The sequence below is a fragment of the Sus scrofa genome, chromosome 14 (genome assembly GCF_054392235.1).
Source record: "Sus scrofa isolate SSC_HxYL_T2T_F1_AM1 chromosome 14, Sscrofa_HxYL_maternal_Yorkshire_Landrace_v2.0, whole genome shotgun sequence".
Lineage (NCBI taxonomy): Eukaryota > Metazoa > Chordata > Mammalia > Artiodactyla > Suidae > Sus > Sus scrofa.
The window spans coordinates 21,596,911-21,617,739 of record NC_139396.1 but is presented as its reverse complement, the minus strand read 5'-3'; the positions used below and the strand labels follow the sequence as shown (position 1 = coordinate 21,617,739).

Sequence of the window (20,829 nt, the reverse complement as noted above, 5' to 3'; positions counted from 1 at the left end):
GTAGCCTCAGACCTATGCCACAGCCACAGCAACATCAGGTCTGAGCCGTGTCTGCAACCCACACCACCACAGCACATGGCAGCGCCAGATCCTTAACCCTCTGAGTGAGGCCAGGGACCCAACTCTCGTCTTCATGGATGCTAGTCAGATTCATTTCTTCTGAGCCACAACGGGAACTCCAGGAATACTCTTTTCAAAAGTTCTAGCAGGGCGAAGTAAAAGCAAATAGTTGGTTTTGTCCCCAAGGCTGACACCCACACATAAATATGCACAGACTATGTAGTTGGATGATTGTTTCCATAGTAACAGGATGCAGGCAACATTCTGGTTGGGATGCTATCTACCTTGGTACTCTGCCATAAAGTTTGTCCACCACACCGATTCAAAAGATCAACCTGAGAAATATTTTCGGTCTCAGCTGCTTAGATTGACTCTCTCCTAGTTTAGAGGACCACATGGTAAGCCTATTTTAAGACACGGTTTGGCCTGATAATGAGTGGGACCAAATGTTCCCACCAAGAGTACCAGGAGTGTGCTGGGCCACCTCACATGCATTCCTCAGATAGCTTCGTTTCTACCCTGCTCCTTCACAGGTAAAATACCTCATCTTCCGAGACCAAGCCATGACCACATAGTTAAGTTTAGCATGAATGTGTGAATGCAAAGTGCTTCTATTATTAAGCTGTCACAAGAGAGAAATATTTCTCCGGTGACATCTAGGAGCTCCCGGCATCCAGGGACTCCTTTCTCCAAATCCTTTCCAAATAGGGAGCTGGGAGCACTCTAAAACTGAACAAAGGGGACCCCAAAGAATCTGTGGATTTGAAACCATTCAACACATACTCGAAATATCTTTTGCCTTTGGTATTCAGAAAGCACTGTGAACTCTGAAGTATGAAGCTCTCATGACCACAGAAAGTGAAAGCATGCCAACTGCACTGAAATCCCTCAGGCTCCCAGGCTGAGCATGCTTTTGGAAACTGCAATCATACCTTCTATCCACTCATGTCTTCTCAGGGCACTTGATCATTTTCAGCTTTTAAAAGAACCGTGATGCCATCTCAGAAATGCTCACTCACTGGGGAACACAGGGTATGTTTCTTTTCTACGATGACATATTTAAACGTTTCAAGAGTCACGAATGGCCTGAAAATTCAGAGAAAGTGAAACAGTCTGATACCTAGCATTTATTGAGGGCTAACTATGTTCTGGGCATTGGTTTGGGATTATTTTACTTGATCTCACCATTGTTCCATGATAAAGGATGGCTATCAATTTCATTTTTCATTCATTCCTTCAAAATTAACAACTATTGGAATTCCTGTTGTGGCTCGGAGGTAAGGAACCCACCTAGTATCCATGAGGATGCAAGTTAGATCTCTGGTCTTGCTCAGGGGCTTAAGGATCCGGTGTTGCCATGAGCTGTGGGGTGGGTTGCAGGTGTGGCTTGGATCCCGAGTTGCTGAGGCTGTGGCGTAGACCGGCAGCTGTAGTTCCGATTCAACCCCAGCCTGAAAACTTCCATATGCTGTGGATGCAGCCCCAAAAAATACAAAGCAAAAACAAAAACTACTAGTTAAGCATCTACTGTGCCCCAGACATCATGCTAGCTGCTAGGCTGACGGCAGGGAACGGGACCATGTCCCTTCGCAGGCAGAGTTGATAATCAAATGGTGGAGACAGATCACAGCAAAAATCGCCCAGCTGTACTCACATCAGGTAGCGCTAAGTTCCTCAAAGAAAGATGAAGGGAGGTTAAGGGTTCAGATGAAGGGAGCAGGGTCAGGAGCAACTTCTAAGAGGAGCTGACATCTGAGCATCAATGTGCGTGGAGGGCAGAGGTGGCCAATCAAAATTCGAGGAAAAGCTCTCCATGCACGGGAAACATAGGGGGTGGCTGGGAGTGGAGGGCAGGGATCTAAAGGCAGCGGGCCATTGACCTCGCAGAGGTAGACGGGGTCCTAGCATCAAAATCTGAGGGGAATGCATTACATCTTAGGTTTTAAGTTCCACAGGAAACGAATGGACGGTTAAGTGTATTCTGCTATCTCCTATTCCATCCCATTTCACATTTTATTTTTTTATTTTTAATTTTATTTTTATTAAAGTATAGTTGATTTACAGTATTGTGCCAATTTCTGCTGTACAGCAAAATGATCAGTCACACATACACACACACACACACACACACATACAGTCATATGTGTATATAAACATATACAGCCTTTTTCTCATACTATCTTCTATCACGTTCTATCCCAAGAGACTGGATATAGTTCCTTCTGCTGTACAGTAGGACCTCTTTGCTTATCCATTCTAAATGGAATAGTTTGTCTACTTCACATTTTTAAGAAAACACTAATCCCATAGCACTGAATTGATTTCACAAGACAGTTATACACACACAGTCTGAAAGCCACACTCCAGTCAATAACCTTTGCTTCATTATCCTTATCAAAATAGAGACATTAAAAAAGAAAGTTTCCATCACAAGAAAATAAAACATTTAGCTCTGTGTAATGGTGGCTATTACTAGGTTTATTGTGGTGATGAATATAGGTTTATTGTGATTCACCATACATACATACATCGAATCATTGCTGTAAATGTGAAACTTTAATAATATAATGTGTTACTATAATGCCATGTCATATATATCACAGTTTTAAATGCCACCCCCAAAAAAAGAAAAAAAAAAGAAAGAGAGATCTAACAAGTTCAACTGTACTATCTACACAGCCAGAAGAATTAACTGTAAAATGGAATCAAATAACAGCCCCTCTGTATTTTACCTTCTGTGTGGGTTATAACTAAGGAAGCTAACGTACCTATGCACAGCAACGCAGGACTGCCTGATTTCCCGGGAAGCCATGAACTCCTGGACCACGAGGCCCGCCCCTGAAGGCAGCTGACTGCAGAATAGCCACCCCCTGCGGCTTCCAGCTCGCAGGCAATGCTGGGCATGTGTTGGCACCGATTCACCGCAGCAACGCAGAAGAATTCATATCATGATGCTCTTACAGGGAAAAAGGCTCCCCTGAAACCTCCATCTCCAATTCTGGTTAGGTTTGCAGCAGCTCTTCTTATCTGAAGTTGGCATTCCTGTCCATGCCTACTAATCACAGAACTCCTGGGTATTAAAAAGCACATGACAAGTCACATTCTGGGTCCCCATGGAGGTTCGCGCCTCAATTCCCGGAGCAGGCAAACGGATGCCGTCTCCAGACAGGGTCACAGCACCCATCCAGACGGGGCCCAGTGTCTCGCCACCCAGTCATAAAATCTTGTCTAGAAATGGAAGCTGGTTCTGCCACTTGCACGCTAAGTCCATTGCACTTCTGAGAAGCAGGCAGTCCTCAGCCTCACCCTCCATTTCCCAAAACACATGGTCCTCACCCCGCCTCATCGGCAACACACAGGGCGGCTGTTGAGGCCCCTATGACGAGCAGGTTCCAGCCCTCAGGCTCACGTTGACCTAGCAGATCTCCTCCAGCAAGTCCTCCAAGGAGCCCAGGCCCCGAGGTGTCCGTTGCTGGCTGTCATCAAGTACCCACCCCTGTCTGGGGGAGGTGGCCAGTGCTGGGAAGAGCCAGGGAGCAGACTGCTGGCAGAACAGTCTCTTCCTCAGATTCTTCAGCCGTTACTGCATCAGATGCCCTTGGGAACACATCATCCACTTTGATACTTTCAGACACGATTTCCAAGGGAGCTTCCCGTACACAGGCTCAACCTTGATTCACCCTCACTGTTAACCCTGCTACGGACGCAGGCACGCTGCCTCGGTCAGCCGGTGTCCTGGACACACCAGATTTCCATAATGCTGCCCCTCCTCTCCGTGAGAGAGTCTGTGTCTTAGCAGCTCACAGGAAATAAAGTGCCATGCTTGGCCTTGCACGAGTGACCGGCAGTGGGGACCTTCAGCACCCTCCAGAGCCCTCCTGGCCACACCATCTGTGGCCATGCACCCACCCTGTCATGTTCTTCTTGCAGCCCACAGCCCCACAGCAAGTTCCCTGTGTGGAAGGACATGGTGACGATAAAATAAAGAAGAAAAGTGAAAGTCAGAAAGGGAAAGGCAAATACTATACTATATCACTTACATCCGGAATCTAATACACAGCACAAATGAACCTCTCTACAGAAAAGAAACAAACTCATGGACTTGGAGAACAGACTTGTGATTGACGAGGGGGAGGAAGGGAGAGGGAGTGGGATGCACTGGGAGTCTGGAGTTGATAGATGCAAACTATTGCATTTGGAGTGGATAAGCGATGAGATCTTGCACTGGTGTTGGAACATAAAGGAGGACAATGTGAGGAAAAAAATGTGTATATATGTGTGACTGGGTCACTTTTGCTGTACAGCAGAAATTGAGAGAACACTGTAAATCAACAATAATAGAAAAAATAAAAACCTAAAAAAATGTAAAAATAAAAAAGTCATCTGGCTCATTACTTTAAAAATAAATAAATAAATAAATACAGAAGAACGCATTATCAGTTCAGCTCCCCAGTAAAGGAGCAGAAGTCCACACTGCCCCTCCCCCTACAGGGAGCAGGGCCCGTGAGAAGGCTGGTCTCTTAATCTGCAGGGCTTTGCTCTGGCTTTCTTTGGGTGATGTCTTTCAGGGCCTACCAAGTGATTTTGAAGAACTCCTCCTGGTGTTTTTGGGATTTTTTTTTTCCTGCTTGTTTGTAAGTTGCCTCGTTGTAGGTCTTGAGCCTTGCAGACTTTCTCAACTGGAAGTGCATGTAACATACATGGGTCATTGGACTGAATTCCCAAGGGTCTATATGTGTGTGTGTGTGTGTGTGTGTGTGTGTGTGTGTGTGTGTGTGTATGTGTTGTAAAAGTGTGGCCACTATTGCCATTTTTTTTTTTTTTTCCTTTTTAGGGCCACACCTGCTGCTTATGGAAGTTCCCAGGTTAGCGGTTGAATGGAAGTTATAGCTGCCAGTCTACATCAAGGGATCGGAGCCGAGCCTGCAACCTACAACACAGCTCATGTCAACGCTGGATCCTTAACCTACTGAATGAGGCCAGGGAACAAACCTGCATCCTCATGAATTCTGGTCAGGTTGAGCCACGACAGGAAATCCTGCTGTCACTTTTTAAATACCTACATGCACATAAGCACACAAAATGCAGGACAGGATTTGAGTGCTGTGTCCTGTCTCAGACATGCCATATTCTAATGAAAACTTCCTGCGAGCTTGTCGGGAGGAGGCTGTATGTGTTGGGAAGATGTGTATGTGTGCGCGCATACACGTGTGTTAGTAAATAAATTCCTGAACCTCTTTTTTGAACACACTGGATGACCCAGGCAGTCCCTGAGTTGGAAAAAGTGAATTCACGGGCTAGAGGTAGAGCCCCTCTCCTTTCCTAGACTCAGAGTTGTTTCCATTCTCTGTCTGAGGTTGTCCCTTCTGCTGAGCTCCCACCTCACATCACTGGAGCTCGTGTTAAAGTGGCCTTCCCAGGCCTTTTCAGTCCCTCGTTGCAACCCTAGGCTTTATGTCCTTTCGGTCAGGAATGTGGAAAATCAATCATAACTTCAAAAAATTTCCTGCGAATATGAGGCTGCCTCCTTCCTGTGTCTTCTCATCATCTTCCCTAACCCTTTCCAGATGGTCCCCGTAGGATAAATCCCCAAAGTCCCCGCCGTTCTGATGGCACCCCTCCCCCACACTCCCGGGGCAGGCATGACTGCAGCTGGATCCCAGGGCTCCTTGCCTCTGCACATGCTGTCCCCGTCCCCTGGACTGCTCTAGCCACCCTGACTCATCCTGTAAAACCGTGCTCCCATGTCACACACACACACCTCCCCCCTACCCCCCACCATTGTCCTCTCCACTCTCTGCCTGGGGGCCTCACTCTAACAGCCTCCAGCTCAGGGCCCTTAACTGCCTGACCATCCATTAACACAGCCACCTTCTCAGACTGCAATCCTTCCAATGCCCCCCAAACCCCTCTTTGTTCTCCTCGGAGCCCCGTCTCCTGCCCAGTCAGAGCTTCTGCTCCGTAGACTGTTGAATCACTGGACACTGAACAGCACTTTGTCCACTGGCACAGCAAAAAGGGTTCTTTTTTCTTAATTCTTGGTCTTGGATTTCAGGGCTTCCCTTTCCTATTTTCCAAACAGTTCCTCAAACCCCAATTCCTTGTCTGCCATAGAAACAAAACCCAGCGCAGATGGTGGGTTAGCTTAGCTTCTTTTTCCTCCCTCCGTCCTCTGGGCTGCGACGCACCCTGGACACAGATTTATCATGTTATCAGGCCTCAGAGAAGCCAAGAACCCTCCTGCCACATGGCAATGATGCAATAGTAATGGGCTCACTGAGTGCTTGGCTGCAGCCTCATTTTCCACGCAAGGGCAGTTGAAACTTTCCTTGGCTCCTTCCAAAATAATGTCTTGTTAAGGAAGGAATAGATCAACAATCCAGGCTGAATGCTGAAGCGGGGCCCAAGGTGGGAGGCCAGGGCCAAGGAGGGGCCTTCTCCCTGAGGCATCTTGATAGCAAACATAACAAGCGCCACCTACATCAGGGCACTGGCCTAACGGCCCCACTTCCCTGCAAGAGGCAACCTCTGCATGAGCGGCTCAGGCCTGTGGCGCCAACATTCTACTTCTTCTCTATTTTCCAACATGTGGCAAAGGGATGACAGGGAAGCATTTTCCCCAAAGATGGAACCATCCTGTCTGCATTGGTTTGCTCCAGCAGCCAAGACAGAGCGCCAAAGATGGGGAGTATATATTTCATTATAGTTCTGGAGGCCACAAGCCCACGATCAGGAGGTTGGTTCCTTCTGGAGCCTCTTTTCTTGGCTTGCAAATGACCATCTTCTACTTATGTCCTCACATGGGCATCCCTCTATGTCCTAATCTCCTCTTCTTGTGTTAAGTCCCACCCTCAGGACCGCATCTGAATTAATTACAGCTGCAATGACTCTATCTCCAAACACAGTCACATTCTGAGGTGCCAGGGGTTAGGGTTTCAACACATGAATTTGGGGAGGACTCAGTTCAGCCCATAGCACAATCTCAAACCCTGCCATTGGAGAGTAACTTGTCCACCTACCATGAGACCACTGTGTTTCCATGTGTGAGAAGCACAGGTGGTTTTGGAGACATGCAGAAGGACAGCCCTAAGAGCCTCTTTGGTTCTCATATTTGGTCTTTATCCCCAATTCCTAACAGAGCTCTTAAAACTCTTATAACCTCCTGATTGGAGTGTCTTTTGCTCTAATGAGGCAATTCTCAGTGACTCCTGGAGGCGTCCTGCAAGGGGACTGATCTCTGGAAAGACCCTGATTAGAAGCTTATAATTTTCAGGTTCCCTATCTCTTAAAAGAAGTGCTGAAAATGGAGTTAATGATCCATCATGTTTACAGCATGAAAAATCTACAGAAATCCCTAAAAGACAAGACTCAGAGAGCTTCCAGGTTGGTGACCATGTGGTAGTATTGGGATAATGAGCCTGGAGAGAGCAGGCAAGGTCTGTGTCCCTTCCCCCTACCTCGTTCTTTGTGTCTCTTCCATTTGGCTCTTCCTGAGTTGTGTCCTTTTATAATAAACCAGTAATCTAGTCAGTAAAATGTTTCTCTGAGTTCTGCAAGGGGATCTAACAAAGTCACTGAACTCAAGGAGGAGGTTGGTGGAACCCCAGTTAGTAGCCAGTCAGTGAGAAGCACAAGTGATAACCCAGACTTGCACTGAGTTCTAAAGTGCTCAGGAGTTCTTGCTGTGGCGCATTAAGAATCTTACCCCAGAGGCGCATCAGTGGGGCCATAACAAACTAAATAAATAAAGAGCTGGGCAGCCTTGTAGGAGTAAGTCCTGGACATACAGGATCTGATACTATCCAGGCAGAGGGTGTCAGAACTGAGCTGCATTCTCGGACACCACATTGGTGCATGAGAACGGCTTGTCTGCATAGAGGAAAACCTCCACACAATTGATAGCCAGAAGTGCTTAGTGTGTGTAGCAAAGGAGCTTCATAGGAAGGAAACACAGCAGAGGAGAGAAGGGCTATCCCTTGCGTAGAGGAAGGGAAACCTGGGTTTTTTTCCCTACACAACTTCACAGTGTCTGCCTTGAATCATAGCCCTGAGCCCCTGGGCCTGTAGATCAGAGGGGCCAGTCAGGAGCAGGGGAGAGTGTGAGTGCACCTGCCTGGGTCCAAGAACCCCTGCAAAAGCAGGTGCCTGTTCCACTGAGGGGTCTGCCTCCATCAGATGGGAAGTTGGACTCCTCAGGCCTCCCAGCGACATTGCAGGACTTGAAAGCCCTCTGCTTCCCTGATGGGTGCCTGGCCACCAAACGCCATTACTGCCACAAGGCATGTGCCAAAACAAAGCCCAGAGGACGTGGTCTGGGGCGGGTGGAAATTCACAGGGATGGAGGAGCCGGAAGGGAACCTGGGCTCTGGGACAGTCTCGTGGGTTCTCATCTCATCCCCTGGCAGCAGATGCTGCAGACGTGCGAGGCTCTTCAGGTTTGGGGACATCTTGCTCTAGGACTGCAGGACTCAGAGCAGTGTTTCCAGGTGTAGCCCAGGGAAAGGGCTTTAAATTTGGGGGAACACAGAGGTAAACAAAGTAAATGAGTTTCTTCAGTGCAGGATAACTCAGAACATTTAATACTAAAGCGTGTGGCCCAGGCTGGCTGCCCTGAGCTTTTGGAGCAGATACAGACATTTGTACAGAGAGGGCTGTCTGGGTTCACCTCCCTGACACGCCCCACCAAGGCGAACCCCAATCTAGTCCCACCCCTCCTTTCCTTTACCTAACAGCTTTATCAAAGTGTAATCCACCTAGCATACAACTCACCTTTAGAGAGTGTACCGTGCTATGGTTTTCAGTATGTTCACCGAGATATGAAACCCTCACCACCATCTAATTTTAAAATCTTTTCATCACCCGCAAAAGAAACCCCATACCTCTTAGCCATGGTTCTTAATACCCGCCCCCTCCGAGCCCCAGGCAACCACTAATCTGCTTTCTGTCTTTATGGGTTTGCCTCTTCTGGACATTCCCTTTAAGTAGAGTCATGTGATTTGCCCTTTAGTCTGACTTCTTTCACTTGGCATAGTTTTCAGAGTTCTTCCATGTTGCAACATGTGTCAGTGCTTCATTGCTGAATATTCCTGCGTGTTCTGTGGTACGGCTATACCGCGTCTTGACTATCCGTTCCTCTGTCAGTGGACATTTAAGATGCATCACTTTGGGGATATTGTGTGTGAATAACGCAACTATAGACATGGTTGTACAGGTTGTAATGAAGAATCAGATGCTTTTTTTTTTTTTTTTATGTTTGATCACTGACAGCTTATATGCCCGCCCCCGTCTCTGCTCCAGCGTAAGCACCAGATTTTTAAACCATTTTGTATTCAAAACTCTTTCCAGCCCCTCACCATCCATATAGCCCTCTTCCTGGTCATAACTGATTTTCATCATCACTCCCATGTTTTTCCTCTTTCTGTGACTTGCTAGGAGAGAGGCCTGTAAGAAAGTGTGTCTGAAACTTGAAACGATCCCACCAACCAGCCAGGTCAAGGCTGCAAAAAGCCATCACCCCTGCAGTCCGGTGTGGATGTGCTACCCACAGCTCCCCCAGGACTCGGGGCCCAGGCAGCAGGCACTAAGCATCTAGCCCGTGCACCAGGCTGCAGGGAAGAGGGTGTGGACAGCTTTAGCTTGATGGCAAAAATTGCACTAGATACACTCTAGCTCCCTCCAACTTTATTTTTCTTTTTTTTTGTTGTTGTTGTTGCACCCGCTGCATGAGAAAGCTCCAGGGCCAGGGATCCAGCCTGCACCAGAGGAGTAACACCGAATCCTTAACCACTAGGTCACCAGGGAACTCCCCTTCCACTCTTAGACTGAAGAGTCTGAAGAGACCACATGGAGCCTGAGACTCTGATTTTACCCAAGAAGTCCTTTAATTGCGACAGTCTTGTTTGAAGAGAGACACCCAGTTATTCCACAGAAACCCTGAAACCCCTTGGGATCAGTGGTGGGAAAAGATGGGGCCTGGAAAGGGCGTCTCCTCCCCCACAGGCACGGCTGTCAACAGTTAGGGACAGAGCCCAGAGCCTCTGGGTCCTGGAAGGGGCTGGACTCTGTCAAGACCTAGCCATCAAGTCATCAAGAGCTCGAGGTTTGGAGTTCCTGTCTTGGGGCGGTTGTTAATGAATCTGACTAGGAACCATGAGGTTGCAGGTTTGATCCCTGGCCTTGCTCAGTGGGTTAGGGATCTAGCGTTGCCGTGAGCTGTGGTGTAGGTTGCAGACGCGGCTCGGATCCCACATTGCTATGGCTCTAGCATAGGCAGGCAGCTACAGCTCTCATTAGACCCCTAGCCTGGGTACCTCCATATGCTGAGGGAGTGGCTCAAAAAATGGCAAAAATGACAAAAAAAAGAAAAAAGAAAGAAAGAAAGAAAAGAGCTCGAGGTTTCACAGGCCCAACTCCTATGAGTATCTCCATTTTAAAGGTGGAGAGACTGAGGCAGAAATGCGCCCTGGCTTAGAGAGAGGAGCTGGGTAGCTCCTGTGTGGGTGACTACGGCCAGATGGAGGGGCCCTCCTGACATGCAGGTGGCAGCCCTCACCCCAACCCAATGCATGCTCCACCAGAAGGCTTGGCCCAGGACTACCAGGTGCGAGAGAAAGAAGAAGAGCTTGCTCTGCTCCCAGAGGGCTTAGCTATCCGTTAGAGGGAACTCAGGGTTTGCTGTTTGTTTTTTAACTCATGTTTATGATTAGTACTATTATTATTATTATTAACTACTTTGTCTTTTAGGGCCACACCTGTGGCATATGGAAATTTTGGGGCTAGGGGCAAGTCGGAGCTGAAACTGCAGGCCTACACCTCAGCCACAGCAGCATGGGATTCAAGCCACGTCTGTGACCTACACCCCGCTCACCCACTGAGAGGGACCAGGGATCGAACCTGGCCAGCAGCCAGGACCTGAACCTCCACAGACACACTTCTCCACCCTAACACGCCCTCTTTGCTCTGTCAAGGGAGGCATTCCCCCCACCCAAAGGTGTTCCCCAATGAGAAATTGCGTGAATCCCTTACGAGAAGAAACCACCCAACCTAAGCCTGGAGGGACGCTGGCCTTCCTCACAGGAGCAGCCATTGTGAGACTGTTTGGAGGGGCACTGGGCTGAATTTGCTAGTCTGCCATCAATGTGGACACGACAGACAGGAAGTCTTTTAGGGCTGCATCTGGAACATATGGAAGTTCCCAGGCTTGGGGTCTAATCAGCCGCCGGCTCACGCCACAGCCACGGCAGCACCAGATCCACACCACAGCTCACAGCAACACCAGATCCTTAACCCACTGAACGGTGCCAGGAATTGAACCCTCATCCTCATGGATACTAGTCGGGTTCTTAACCTGCTGAGCCACAACATTAACCTGCTGAGCCACGACAAGAACTCCTGAACTGGGGTTCTTAAATAAAAATCTGAGTCTCTCGGAGGTAAGAGAACTTTGCAGGCAGCACGACTCTTGGGGCTGCTGGCTGCTTCTTAATAGAAAAAGACAAAAGAAATTCAAGAGTAGGGTTCAGAAAAAGATCTGCGTGGAAACCCCTCAGGAGTTTTTCTCTACATTTGCAGAACATAGAAGAGGGAAGGGTTTCCATTAGAAGCAGGATCCCCAGCACAGGGAAGGACCCCCTGGTCCCATGGGTATTCTCCCTGGACAGGTGCAGAGCTGGGCAAAGCCTTGGGGACTCTGCAAGCGGCAGCCTCCTGGGTTCCCCAGGGCTGGGACCTGGCCTGGCTGTGTCCCTCTAGACACAGATGGCTCCCGGAGGCCCCTGTTTGCAATGTAAACCCAAGGAAGCCTGGGATTGACGGAGGTCATGTTCAAGTCCTGGCAGAAAGTTGGCAGCCAGAAGTGAGAGTGCAGGGCCCTGGGAACTCAGACTCCAGGGTTTATACAGCAAATGGGACAACGTGCCCAAACATCGCTGTCTGGTGTAGCCTTATCATTAGAGAATTCAGCCACTCCAAAGACCCACCCCTGGGCTGCCTCACTCTGGGGAGGAGACACTTTCACTCCTGGCTCCACTTTCTCCCCACACTGAGGATGAGAGCGGCGGCCCCATGTGCCCGTTCTCACTAGGTCTGTGTGGAGTTGGATGACTCGAGGTGTGGCTTTCCTACCTGGCCTCACTGCCCGGATCCCTCTGCCAGCGGCTTCCCGGAGGGGAGGGGGTGGGGGACGGGAGGAGAGTGTTCCGGGAAAGCCCTCGGCAGGAGGCAGGACTGGTGGGAAGCTGTGGACCTTGCACTGCACGTGGCCTCCGTCCCTCAGCAGCTTCCTGAGAGAAGGATGGGTGTCAGGGGCTGCAGACGATGCACCAGTGGGAGAAGCAGTCACTCTCCAGCTGCCCTGCTGTTTACACAGGAGTGGGAGAAGGAAGGAAAGCAGTGCCAGGCCGGAAATACCAAGTTCCAGAAAACGGGGGTGTCAGCAGGCGACCGCAGGGAGCCCGGCGGAGGCAAAGCAAACCCAAGCTGCCCGCGTGCCAAGGCAAACTCAGGTGGTTCTTCTGAACTGGCACCTCCGGGTCAGCGTTCAGGCCAGTGAATTCTGCAGGACGTATTCCCAGAGGTCTGGAGAGCTTTCAGGCCGGACTTGGCACTGCCAAGCCGATGCATCAGGATGGGGACATGGGGCCTCTTGAGCCCTCACAGGATTAATGCCACAAGGTCCCAGAGAACACCCCACCCCCCCGGCCAGGCATTCACTCAATTTACCACCTCCAGGCACCTCTAAGCAGCAGGGTCCGCACTGAGAGGTATTTCTGCCCATTTCACAAACCAAAACCCAGCTCAGAGTGGTCCAGGCAAAGCTCAGGGGCACACAGCCAAAGGGCTCGCAACCAGCACCTTTGGTGGCTCTGCCCCAAGGAGCTACATTTGGCTGATGCTGGGGTCAAGACAGATCCCCAGAGAGCACACCAGGAGGCCCACTGGTCCCTGTGAGAACACACTACTATGAGATAAGAAACGTTAACCCATTTTACAGATTGGAAAACTGAGGTTTAATGGAATTAAGTGACATGCCATCATCACCCAGAAAAGGACAGAGAGGAGACTGGACCTCAGGCATCTCAAGAACCACAGTCCACACTCTGCTCTCCCAGAAGACAAAGAGGTGGCCTGTAGCTGCTGGCAGACCTGGCATTTTCCCAGCAGATTCTGACACCCTTGGGTACAGACCAGTGGCTCTCAAAGCCTGGACCCCAGACCTCCAGCATCAATCTTCGTATGAATCCTAGGCTCTACCCCAAGTCTACTCAGTCTGAGACTCTGGGTTGGGGTCCATTGTCCTCCTCAGGGCCTGCGTGCCTGAGGGGTCCACACAAGTGGGATACGAAAGAGAGAACGGAGACCTGGCCCACACCAGACCTGGCCTGGGACTGGGCTCCAGTGCCACCTCCCCTGGGCCTTGGAGGGAACGGACGCTGACACGTGGCCCCAGCCAGGAATATTTGATCATCCATCTCAACTCTGTAGAGTCCACAGGGTGGAGGGGAAGGCAGACAATTCCAGGGAGGGGACCTTTCCAATTAGGCGGTGAAGTCAGTGTGAACTTCAAACATGTTAAAAATAGGCTTCTAAAAATAGCCCTGCGGAAACAGGAGGTGTGGCGGGAAAGTTCCTGGCCAGGCTGGGCAGGGTGGTTCCCACACAGCCTTCAAGCCAGAGGGGGAAGCTGCGTCTGACCCCCCAACGGGCTTCCAGACGGAGAGAGGCAAGAAATCCGGGTGGACTGGGGAGGGTGCTGGGATCCGGTAAGAGCTCAGGGATTTGGGTTGTGAGCCTGCCTCATTTGTGGGACCACGGGGTTCCCTGATTGATGGGCCTTTAAATTCCACCTTTCGGCTTGGGGATGCTCCTGTGTGTGAGCTGATTAATCTGTGTATAAACACACATGGTCATCATTTGTTACCAGGTCTTATTTCCCACCAGAGCTTCCAGAGCACAGCATCAGCATCACTGCTCTCAGACCCTCTGAGTCAGAAGCTGCATGTTCCCAGGGCCCTGGGCGTCTCAGTGTCCAGGAAAGTCTGAGAAGCTCTGCTCCAAGCTCCTGGAGGCCTGCCCCAAATTCCAGGGCGGTGCTGAGTGTTCTGTGGGAGTCCTCCTGGGGTCAAGGTCTCAGTGCAAGGACTGCTATGGGCAAGGGGTTTCCTGCAGCCACAGGGACCAAGAGTGATGGTTGTTGGCTGAGTGATGCTTGGAAGTCACTCTCCCTGGACAGATGATGCTGAGAATCTGGTCCAGACACCTCCCCAGGGGTCCTGCCCCTTGTGGGCTGATGCCAGGCCGTGCTGTGGATGCCTGCCATCACAGGCTAGGACACCTGAGGTCACTGTGATCATGGGGTCTCCTCCTTCATCCCACCCCTGTCCACCCAGACAGCTCCAGGGGTCCTTCCATAGGACTTCTAAAGCTCCTACTGTGCTCCAGGCCAGGGTTCCCCTGGGGAGTGGGACTCAGTCCTTCCCTTAAGGATGCCCAGATCTGCTGGGGACAGAGGCACAAGGCAAGAAAGGACAAAGCAAGGTGGAAGCAGAGGGGCCAAGCTGGACTCAGGTGTTGCCAGCCCACAGAGAAGGACCTTCCAGATGACCAGTCCCATGAGGACACATGGCCAGCCTGGAGTTGGTGAGTCCATATACAAGTGTTAATGTTTCTATTTCTCTCAATCAATCTTTCTGCTTTCTTGAAATTGTTATATTTATTTATTCTTTTTAGGGCCACACCTGTGGCAGATGGAGGTTCCCAGGCTAGGGGTCAAACTGGAGCTGCAGCTGGAGACCACAGCCACAGCAACATGGGATCCAAGCTCTATCTGCGACCTACAGTGCAGCTTGTGGCAACACTGGATCCTTAACCCACTGAGCGAGGCCAGGGATTGAACCTGCATCCTCACAGATGCTGTGTCAGGTTCTTAACTCGCTGAGCCACAATGAGCACCCCTGTTACTTTTGTTGAAGTGCATTTACATGCAGAACTGAGCACAAATCTTAAGGATGCAGTTTAGTCTTGACCATGTATGACGCATGTCACTGCCCTCTCATCAACTTTGGGAACATTTTGCCACCCCAGAAGTTCCCTCCAGAGATGGCCACTATTCTGTCTTGCATCGCCATGGGTTGATCTGGCGTGTTCCCGACCTTCAGATGAATGGACCTGCACGGTGTAAACCTGCTGCAACCCAGCGCGAGGTTTATGAGATGCACCCATGTTTGACTTTACAACGTTCGTCCTTGCTGTGGTGGGTGCCGCCTGTGGGTAAAGGACATTTTATTGGGAGACTGATGGACATGTGGGTCATCTCCTGTTTAGGACTACTGTCAGTAACACTGTTGGGGGCAGATTTTCATTTAAATATTTTTTTGTTTTTATTTGTAATCTATTATTTCCCCTATACAATTTTTTTTCTACTGCACAGCATGGTGACCCAGTTACACATACATGTATACATTCTTTTTTCTCACATTCTCATGCTCCATCATAAGTGACTAGACATAGTTCCCAGTGCTACACAGCAGGATCTCATTGCTAACCCATTCCAAAGGCACTAGTCTGAATCTATTAACCCCAAGCTCCCCATCCATCCCGCTCCCTCCCCCTCCATTTAATTATTTTAATTATGAAAGCAAAATCCATATACTATAAAACCTGTCATTTTAAAGTGAACAAAAAATAAAATAAAATAAACAGTTTAGTGACATTTAGTACATTCACGAGGTTTGGCCATCACCAACCTCTAATCTGGTTCCAAAACATCTCCATTGCTCCAAAATAAAAGCTTTTAAGTACTTTCCATCCACTCTTCCCCACTCCCAGCCCCACCTAAAGCCTCAAGCAACCACCAATCCACATTCTGCCTCTACAAATGTACTTATTCTAGATGGTACCAGAATCCTAGCATATGGGATCCTCTGTGTCAGCTTTTTCACTGAGCATCATGTTGTCCAGGTTCATCTGGGTGGAAGTGTGTTAGCACTTCCCTTTCATGGCTGTGTACTATTCCACTGTGTGGAAGGACCACCATTTGTGTTAGGTGCTTTAGATCATGTCTCTTTCTTTTTTTTTTTTTTTTTTGGATACAAAAGATCATTCCTCTAGAGTAGGTAACAAGGAGTCAGATGGCTGAGTCATGGAGCCTTTGTAGCAGGTGTTTGGTTAGCCCTTACTAGACACGACCTAAAAGCTTTTCTCCAAGGAGGGCACAGTTCCTGGGACTCCTAAGCAACTGAGAAGACTGGGAGTGAGTCCTGTGAGGGCTGGTCAGCCTTTATGATCAGTGTTGCCCTCCTGTGCATTGTCCAAGCCTAAGGAGGGATAGCCATGGACCTAGGCTGGGAACCTGCCATCTTGAACCCCACAAAACCATTACTCTCTGAAGCCCTTCCCCTTTCAGGCCCCCTTGGGGTTCTTGGGAATCACCCTGAAAATTTGATCGAAGCAGCACTTTGGCCCCAGCTCAGAACTCCTCACCTCACTTGGTCTGCTGGCCATCTCCTGCAAGCAGCTTTGCATTAATGCCTTCAACAGACAGCCGTTCCCTCCAGTGTAAGTATGGCAACCAAAGAGCCATTACCAACCTCACTGCCACTGGAGCCTTGAAGAGTCAGCACGTAACTCCTGCCCCCAGCCAGATGCTCACCTCCCAGGTCCACTCCAGGGCCCTCTCCTTGCTACTGTGGTGTTGTCCGGCATCACAGCATGTGCAGCAGGAGAACGTTCACAGGAAAAAGGTGATTCAAAGGTGGTCCTTGGCTCACCTCCTGGTGCATTTCCCTGATTATGTGCTGCTTTCTGCACCAGAGCGGATGTGTTCATTTCCTCTTTCCCGCAGCCATTCACAGGTGGGCCTGGTCAGGACGTTTCTTGTGAGCTACAGAAAGGTATTTTAGCTTAATGCTCATTACTTGGGAGGCCAGATTCCCAGAGATGAGCCATTTTGTGCCATTCAAGCTTATAGACAGCAGCCCTTTCGTGATTAACTTGGAATAGCATACAAAGATTCTTCCCTATTACATAACAAGAGCTCCGCTCTCATTGTGCAGGTTTGGGAATGCATGCGTTCTTCCACTTCTACTCATATTCCGGAGGATCCAATTCTTGGATTTCCTTTTCAGTAGAACATATATTCCAAGGAACAGACCCACGTGATTTCCTACAATGCAAGGTGTTTTCTGCATGATAACTTTGGCTGCCCTTAAGTAAATAAATTAGCAGCCTCGGGTGGACTGCTAAAATAGCTAAGTAAAGACAGCACCAGCCACAAGACAGGAGTGAGGCAGGAACGTCTGGGTACAGTTTTCTGCCACGTCACCATCGTTTATTGCTGACACCCATTCTAGACAATCCAAGGGACTGTCACCTGCATGAAACACCAACAGGACCTGGGTTCAGAGAGCTATTATCTCCTCCTCCTTCTATAAGGCTTCCATGCATGTAGGACCACGCCTCCACACCCTGAAAACAGAACACAAATGCAACAGGGTCTCTGGGGGCTAATTTGTCCCCTTACAGAAAGGCAAAAGTTTGGATCAAGGTGGATGACCCCAGGCCAACACCACCAGTCCAGGGTTCACGAGCAAGAGCTGGGATCTGTGTAGAGAAAAGGTGCTCGACCAACATTTCCTGAGCATCTGAATGACGCACAGCGGGGAATTTGATTTTGATCCCTTCCTTCCAAAGTGAATCAAAACCGAAAGGAAAAAAATCAATTTATTACTTTGTAGTTGTCTAAGGGATCATACAGTTTGTTTCAAAACTAGGGAGATGCCCCCTCAGCACCATCAAACATGTATTGAGTACCTTCCGCTGCAGATATTTTTATACCAGTCACCTACTCACCAGGGAAGGGGGAATTTCTTAATAGGTTATATGTGCAATGCACAAGTCTGAACCAAATGTACCAATAGGATCAATGGGATAGAAAGTTAAACTACTGACAGAGAAAAATATTCTAAAATGCAATTATCAAAGGAAACGTAAAATACGTTTTAAAAAATAGATAAAATTTATGCCAACTCTTACATTTAGAATGGATAAGCAATGAGGTCCTACTGTACAGCACAGGGAACTATAGCCAATCTCTTGGGATAGAACATGATGGAAGATAATAGGAGATCAAGACTGTAAATTATATGTATGACTGGGTCACTCTGCTGTACTGCAGAAATTGACACAACACTGTAAATCAACTAAACGCTAATACAAATAAAATAAGAAAGAAAATATTTTTAAAAATGTTTAAATTCATCGCTTTAAATGCCTTACCAGCATCCCATTCGAAATAACTTCTAGAAGGACTTCCTTCTTCCAGCCATCCCCAGCATCCCAGCATATCCTAATTGTCTATGAATAACTTTAAGAGCTACATGCAGCTCTTGCAGCCATCTTTATGTTTTGCGCTACTTCTCTTTGCCTGCAATCTACACCCTAGTAGGTACATTCACTGGCCATGTTGGAAGTAACTTAAATGACCAGTCTGGTTTATACCCACTACGGGTCTATAGGGAGAGTGCAGTTCCTATAGGAGCCCGAGAAAGTCTGTCAAGAGAAGCAAGAGAGAAGGGAAAGGAGGCCCAGGGCAGAGATCAAAGTCACCTGCAGAGTCCTAAGGACCCTCGTGGGCGGGAGAAGCAGGAGGGCCACAGGCTTGTCCTTGCAGGGGCATCTGGGGTCAACACACTTTGAAATGTCACACATTTAACACAAAGGGTTAAACAGGAACCATGGGCCTTACTGCCACACTTACTGGCTTTCCCATTTGGCCCATTCCTAAAATGCCATGAGTCTTCTCAACAGTCCAGTTGACCGTGAAATGTCAAGGGCTCCTCACGAGGAAGCAGGAGCTGCATGGGCAGACCTGGCTTGTTCTTGAACGTTCTCACTCCAGCGGGGGCTCAGGCAGAACCGTTCTTATCGAATGAACACTTGGTGGACACAGTCTGGGCCAGGGAGCCACATCACTGGGGACTCTGAGGACCAGCCCCTGTTTGCCAGGTGATCAGTAGTCAGGAAACCTGCGCATTAGTATGGGATGAGGGGCAGAGGGTGGCCACCAGGAGAAAAGGAATGGGGAGACCCCATGCCATGGAAAAAGGACTGCCACTGAGCTAGGCCACTTACCATGTCTGGGCTTCATCAGGTCACTCCTGCACTCCTGATGTCCTGGCACAGCTTTCCTCAACTTGGCCATCCCAGAAGAGGAGGAAGCACTCTGGCTTGGTCCCTGGGTGTCACCACCCCTAGCACAACTCCTGGGATGAAGCTGGAGTGTGGGGGATCCATTTCTTAGACACACCCCCATAGAACGGTGGAGGTCTGTGTCTCCTTCCCCTAGACTCTGGGTGGCTCTGGGTCTCCTTTTGAAACTGACGGTGTTAACGGCTAGTACCGAGCCAGAACCCAGATTGGGACTTGAACCCACAATTTTAAATTAGAGTCACTTACCCTGTGTCTGGATTCACCGAGGTTCAGGTTCTTCATGTTTCCGGGCAGAAGGAATTCAGCGAGAGACAAAAAAAAGAAATAGATTTATTAGGATAGGATGCTTGTTAGAGATGCAAACAGGCAGGCACAGAAGCTCTGCCCCAAGGATCTGGTGGGCTACCGTTTTTATCATCCAAGGGGGTGGGGGTTGGAAAAGCCCATCTCTTCCTTTCTGGGAGTAGTAGCTCCTCCTTAGTATCAGGTAAGGTGTGTATTCAAATCCACAGAAGGGTAAACCTCAAACTCTTGCCCTTGGTCTGAATATGAATGGAGATCTCATCCCAGCCCCCACCCAGTGACCTGAGGCAATTCTCAAGGCTCCACTAAGGAAGAAAAGCTGCCTTGTTCTGACAGCTTTTTGAGCAGTTTATTTACTTACAGTGGTCTCCCAATGTCCCCTAAGTTTCCCTCATTATCTGTGGTCCTTTATTGAGACTTCTAAAAAATACCTGTGTCTACTCCATCCCTATCACTTTAACCAATGGAATATGGCAGAAACAACAGGACATGATGCCAAGTTCTGGGCCCAGGCATTATGAGAGGGCTGCATTCTCTTCCCATCTCATGGGACCCGCCTGAGGAAATCCAAAGCACCATTATAAAACCTGCCACCTTTGGGTGCTGTACGGAAGCCCTCTAAGCCATAGCCCTAGCCAGGTCCAGCCTGCAGCAGCCCCCACCAACATGCCAGATTTCTGAACAAAGAGCTTGGACCTAGAGACACCCATTTGCCATTTGATGACCACCAAGTTAGTTCAGCCCGTGCTACCTGGAGCTGGAAAGTCACCTGGCGATGCCCTGCCAAAGTCCTTGACCCACAATGATCATAACATCTAGCAAATTGTCCCCAGCAGCCGAGCTCTGAGCACCAACAGCCATGATGTCCTCCTCAAACTATTTTCAGCTCACGTTGGTCTGACCATGAGGTCCCCCTGCACCACTTTAGACCAGAACAGAGTTCCCCTCAGAGCCCCCAGGGCAGACCCCCCCCCCAACACCTAGTGTGCCTAGAGCTCTCTCTTGCCTGGGGTCCAGGCTTCTGGGGACATAGGGAAATGCACAGGGAGGAAGGGTATTAGCTGTGGCCAATGAGCCAAACCTCGGGGCCTTGGTGGGATACCCAGAGCCTCCCCCTCCCCTCCTCAGATCCTTAGCATGAGGCCTGGCCACACGGAAACTCACCCAGTCCATTAAGAAGAACCAGCCCCCACAGTGGCCACTCCGAAAAGAGTCTCTAAACTCCAAGGCCATTTGGGGTCATTTGGGGTGACATTTTTG

At 49.3% G+C, this 20,829-nt stretch overlaps 1 long non-coding RNA gene across 4 annotated transcripts in view; it reads right to left on the bottom strand.

Annotated features, from left to right (window-relative positions):
- The window catches only part of LOC106505879 (uncharacterized), a 127,050-nt gene extending 124,165 nt beyond the window's left edge, over nt 1–2,885 (bottom strand). For all 4 annotated transcript variants that reach the window (XR_014826385.1, XR_014826386.1, XR_014826388.1 and 1 more), the window contains exons 1-2: nt 2,829–2,885; nt 993–1,146 (exon numbers count right to left, since the gene is read on the bottom strand). This is a non-coding gene — a long non-coding RNA (uncharacterized LOC106505879). The remainder of the gene's footprint in view (nt 1–992; nt 1,147–2,828) is intronic.
- Nucleotides 2,886–20,829: the final 17,944 nt, after the last annotated feature.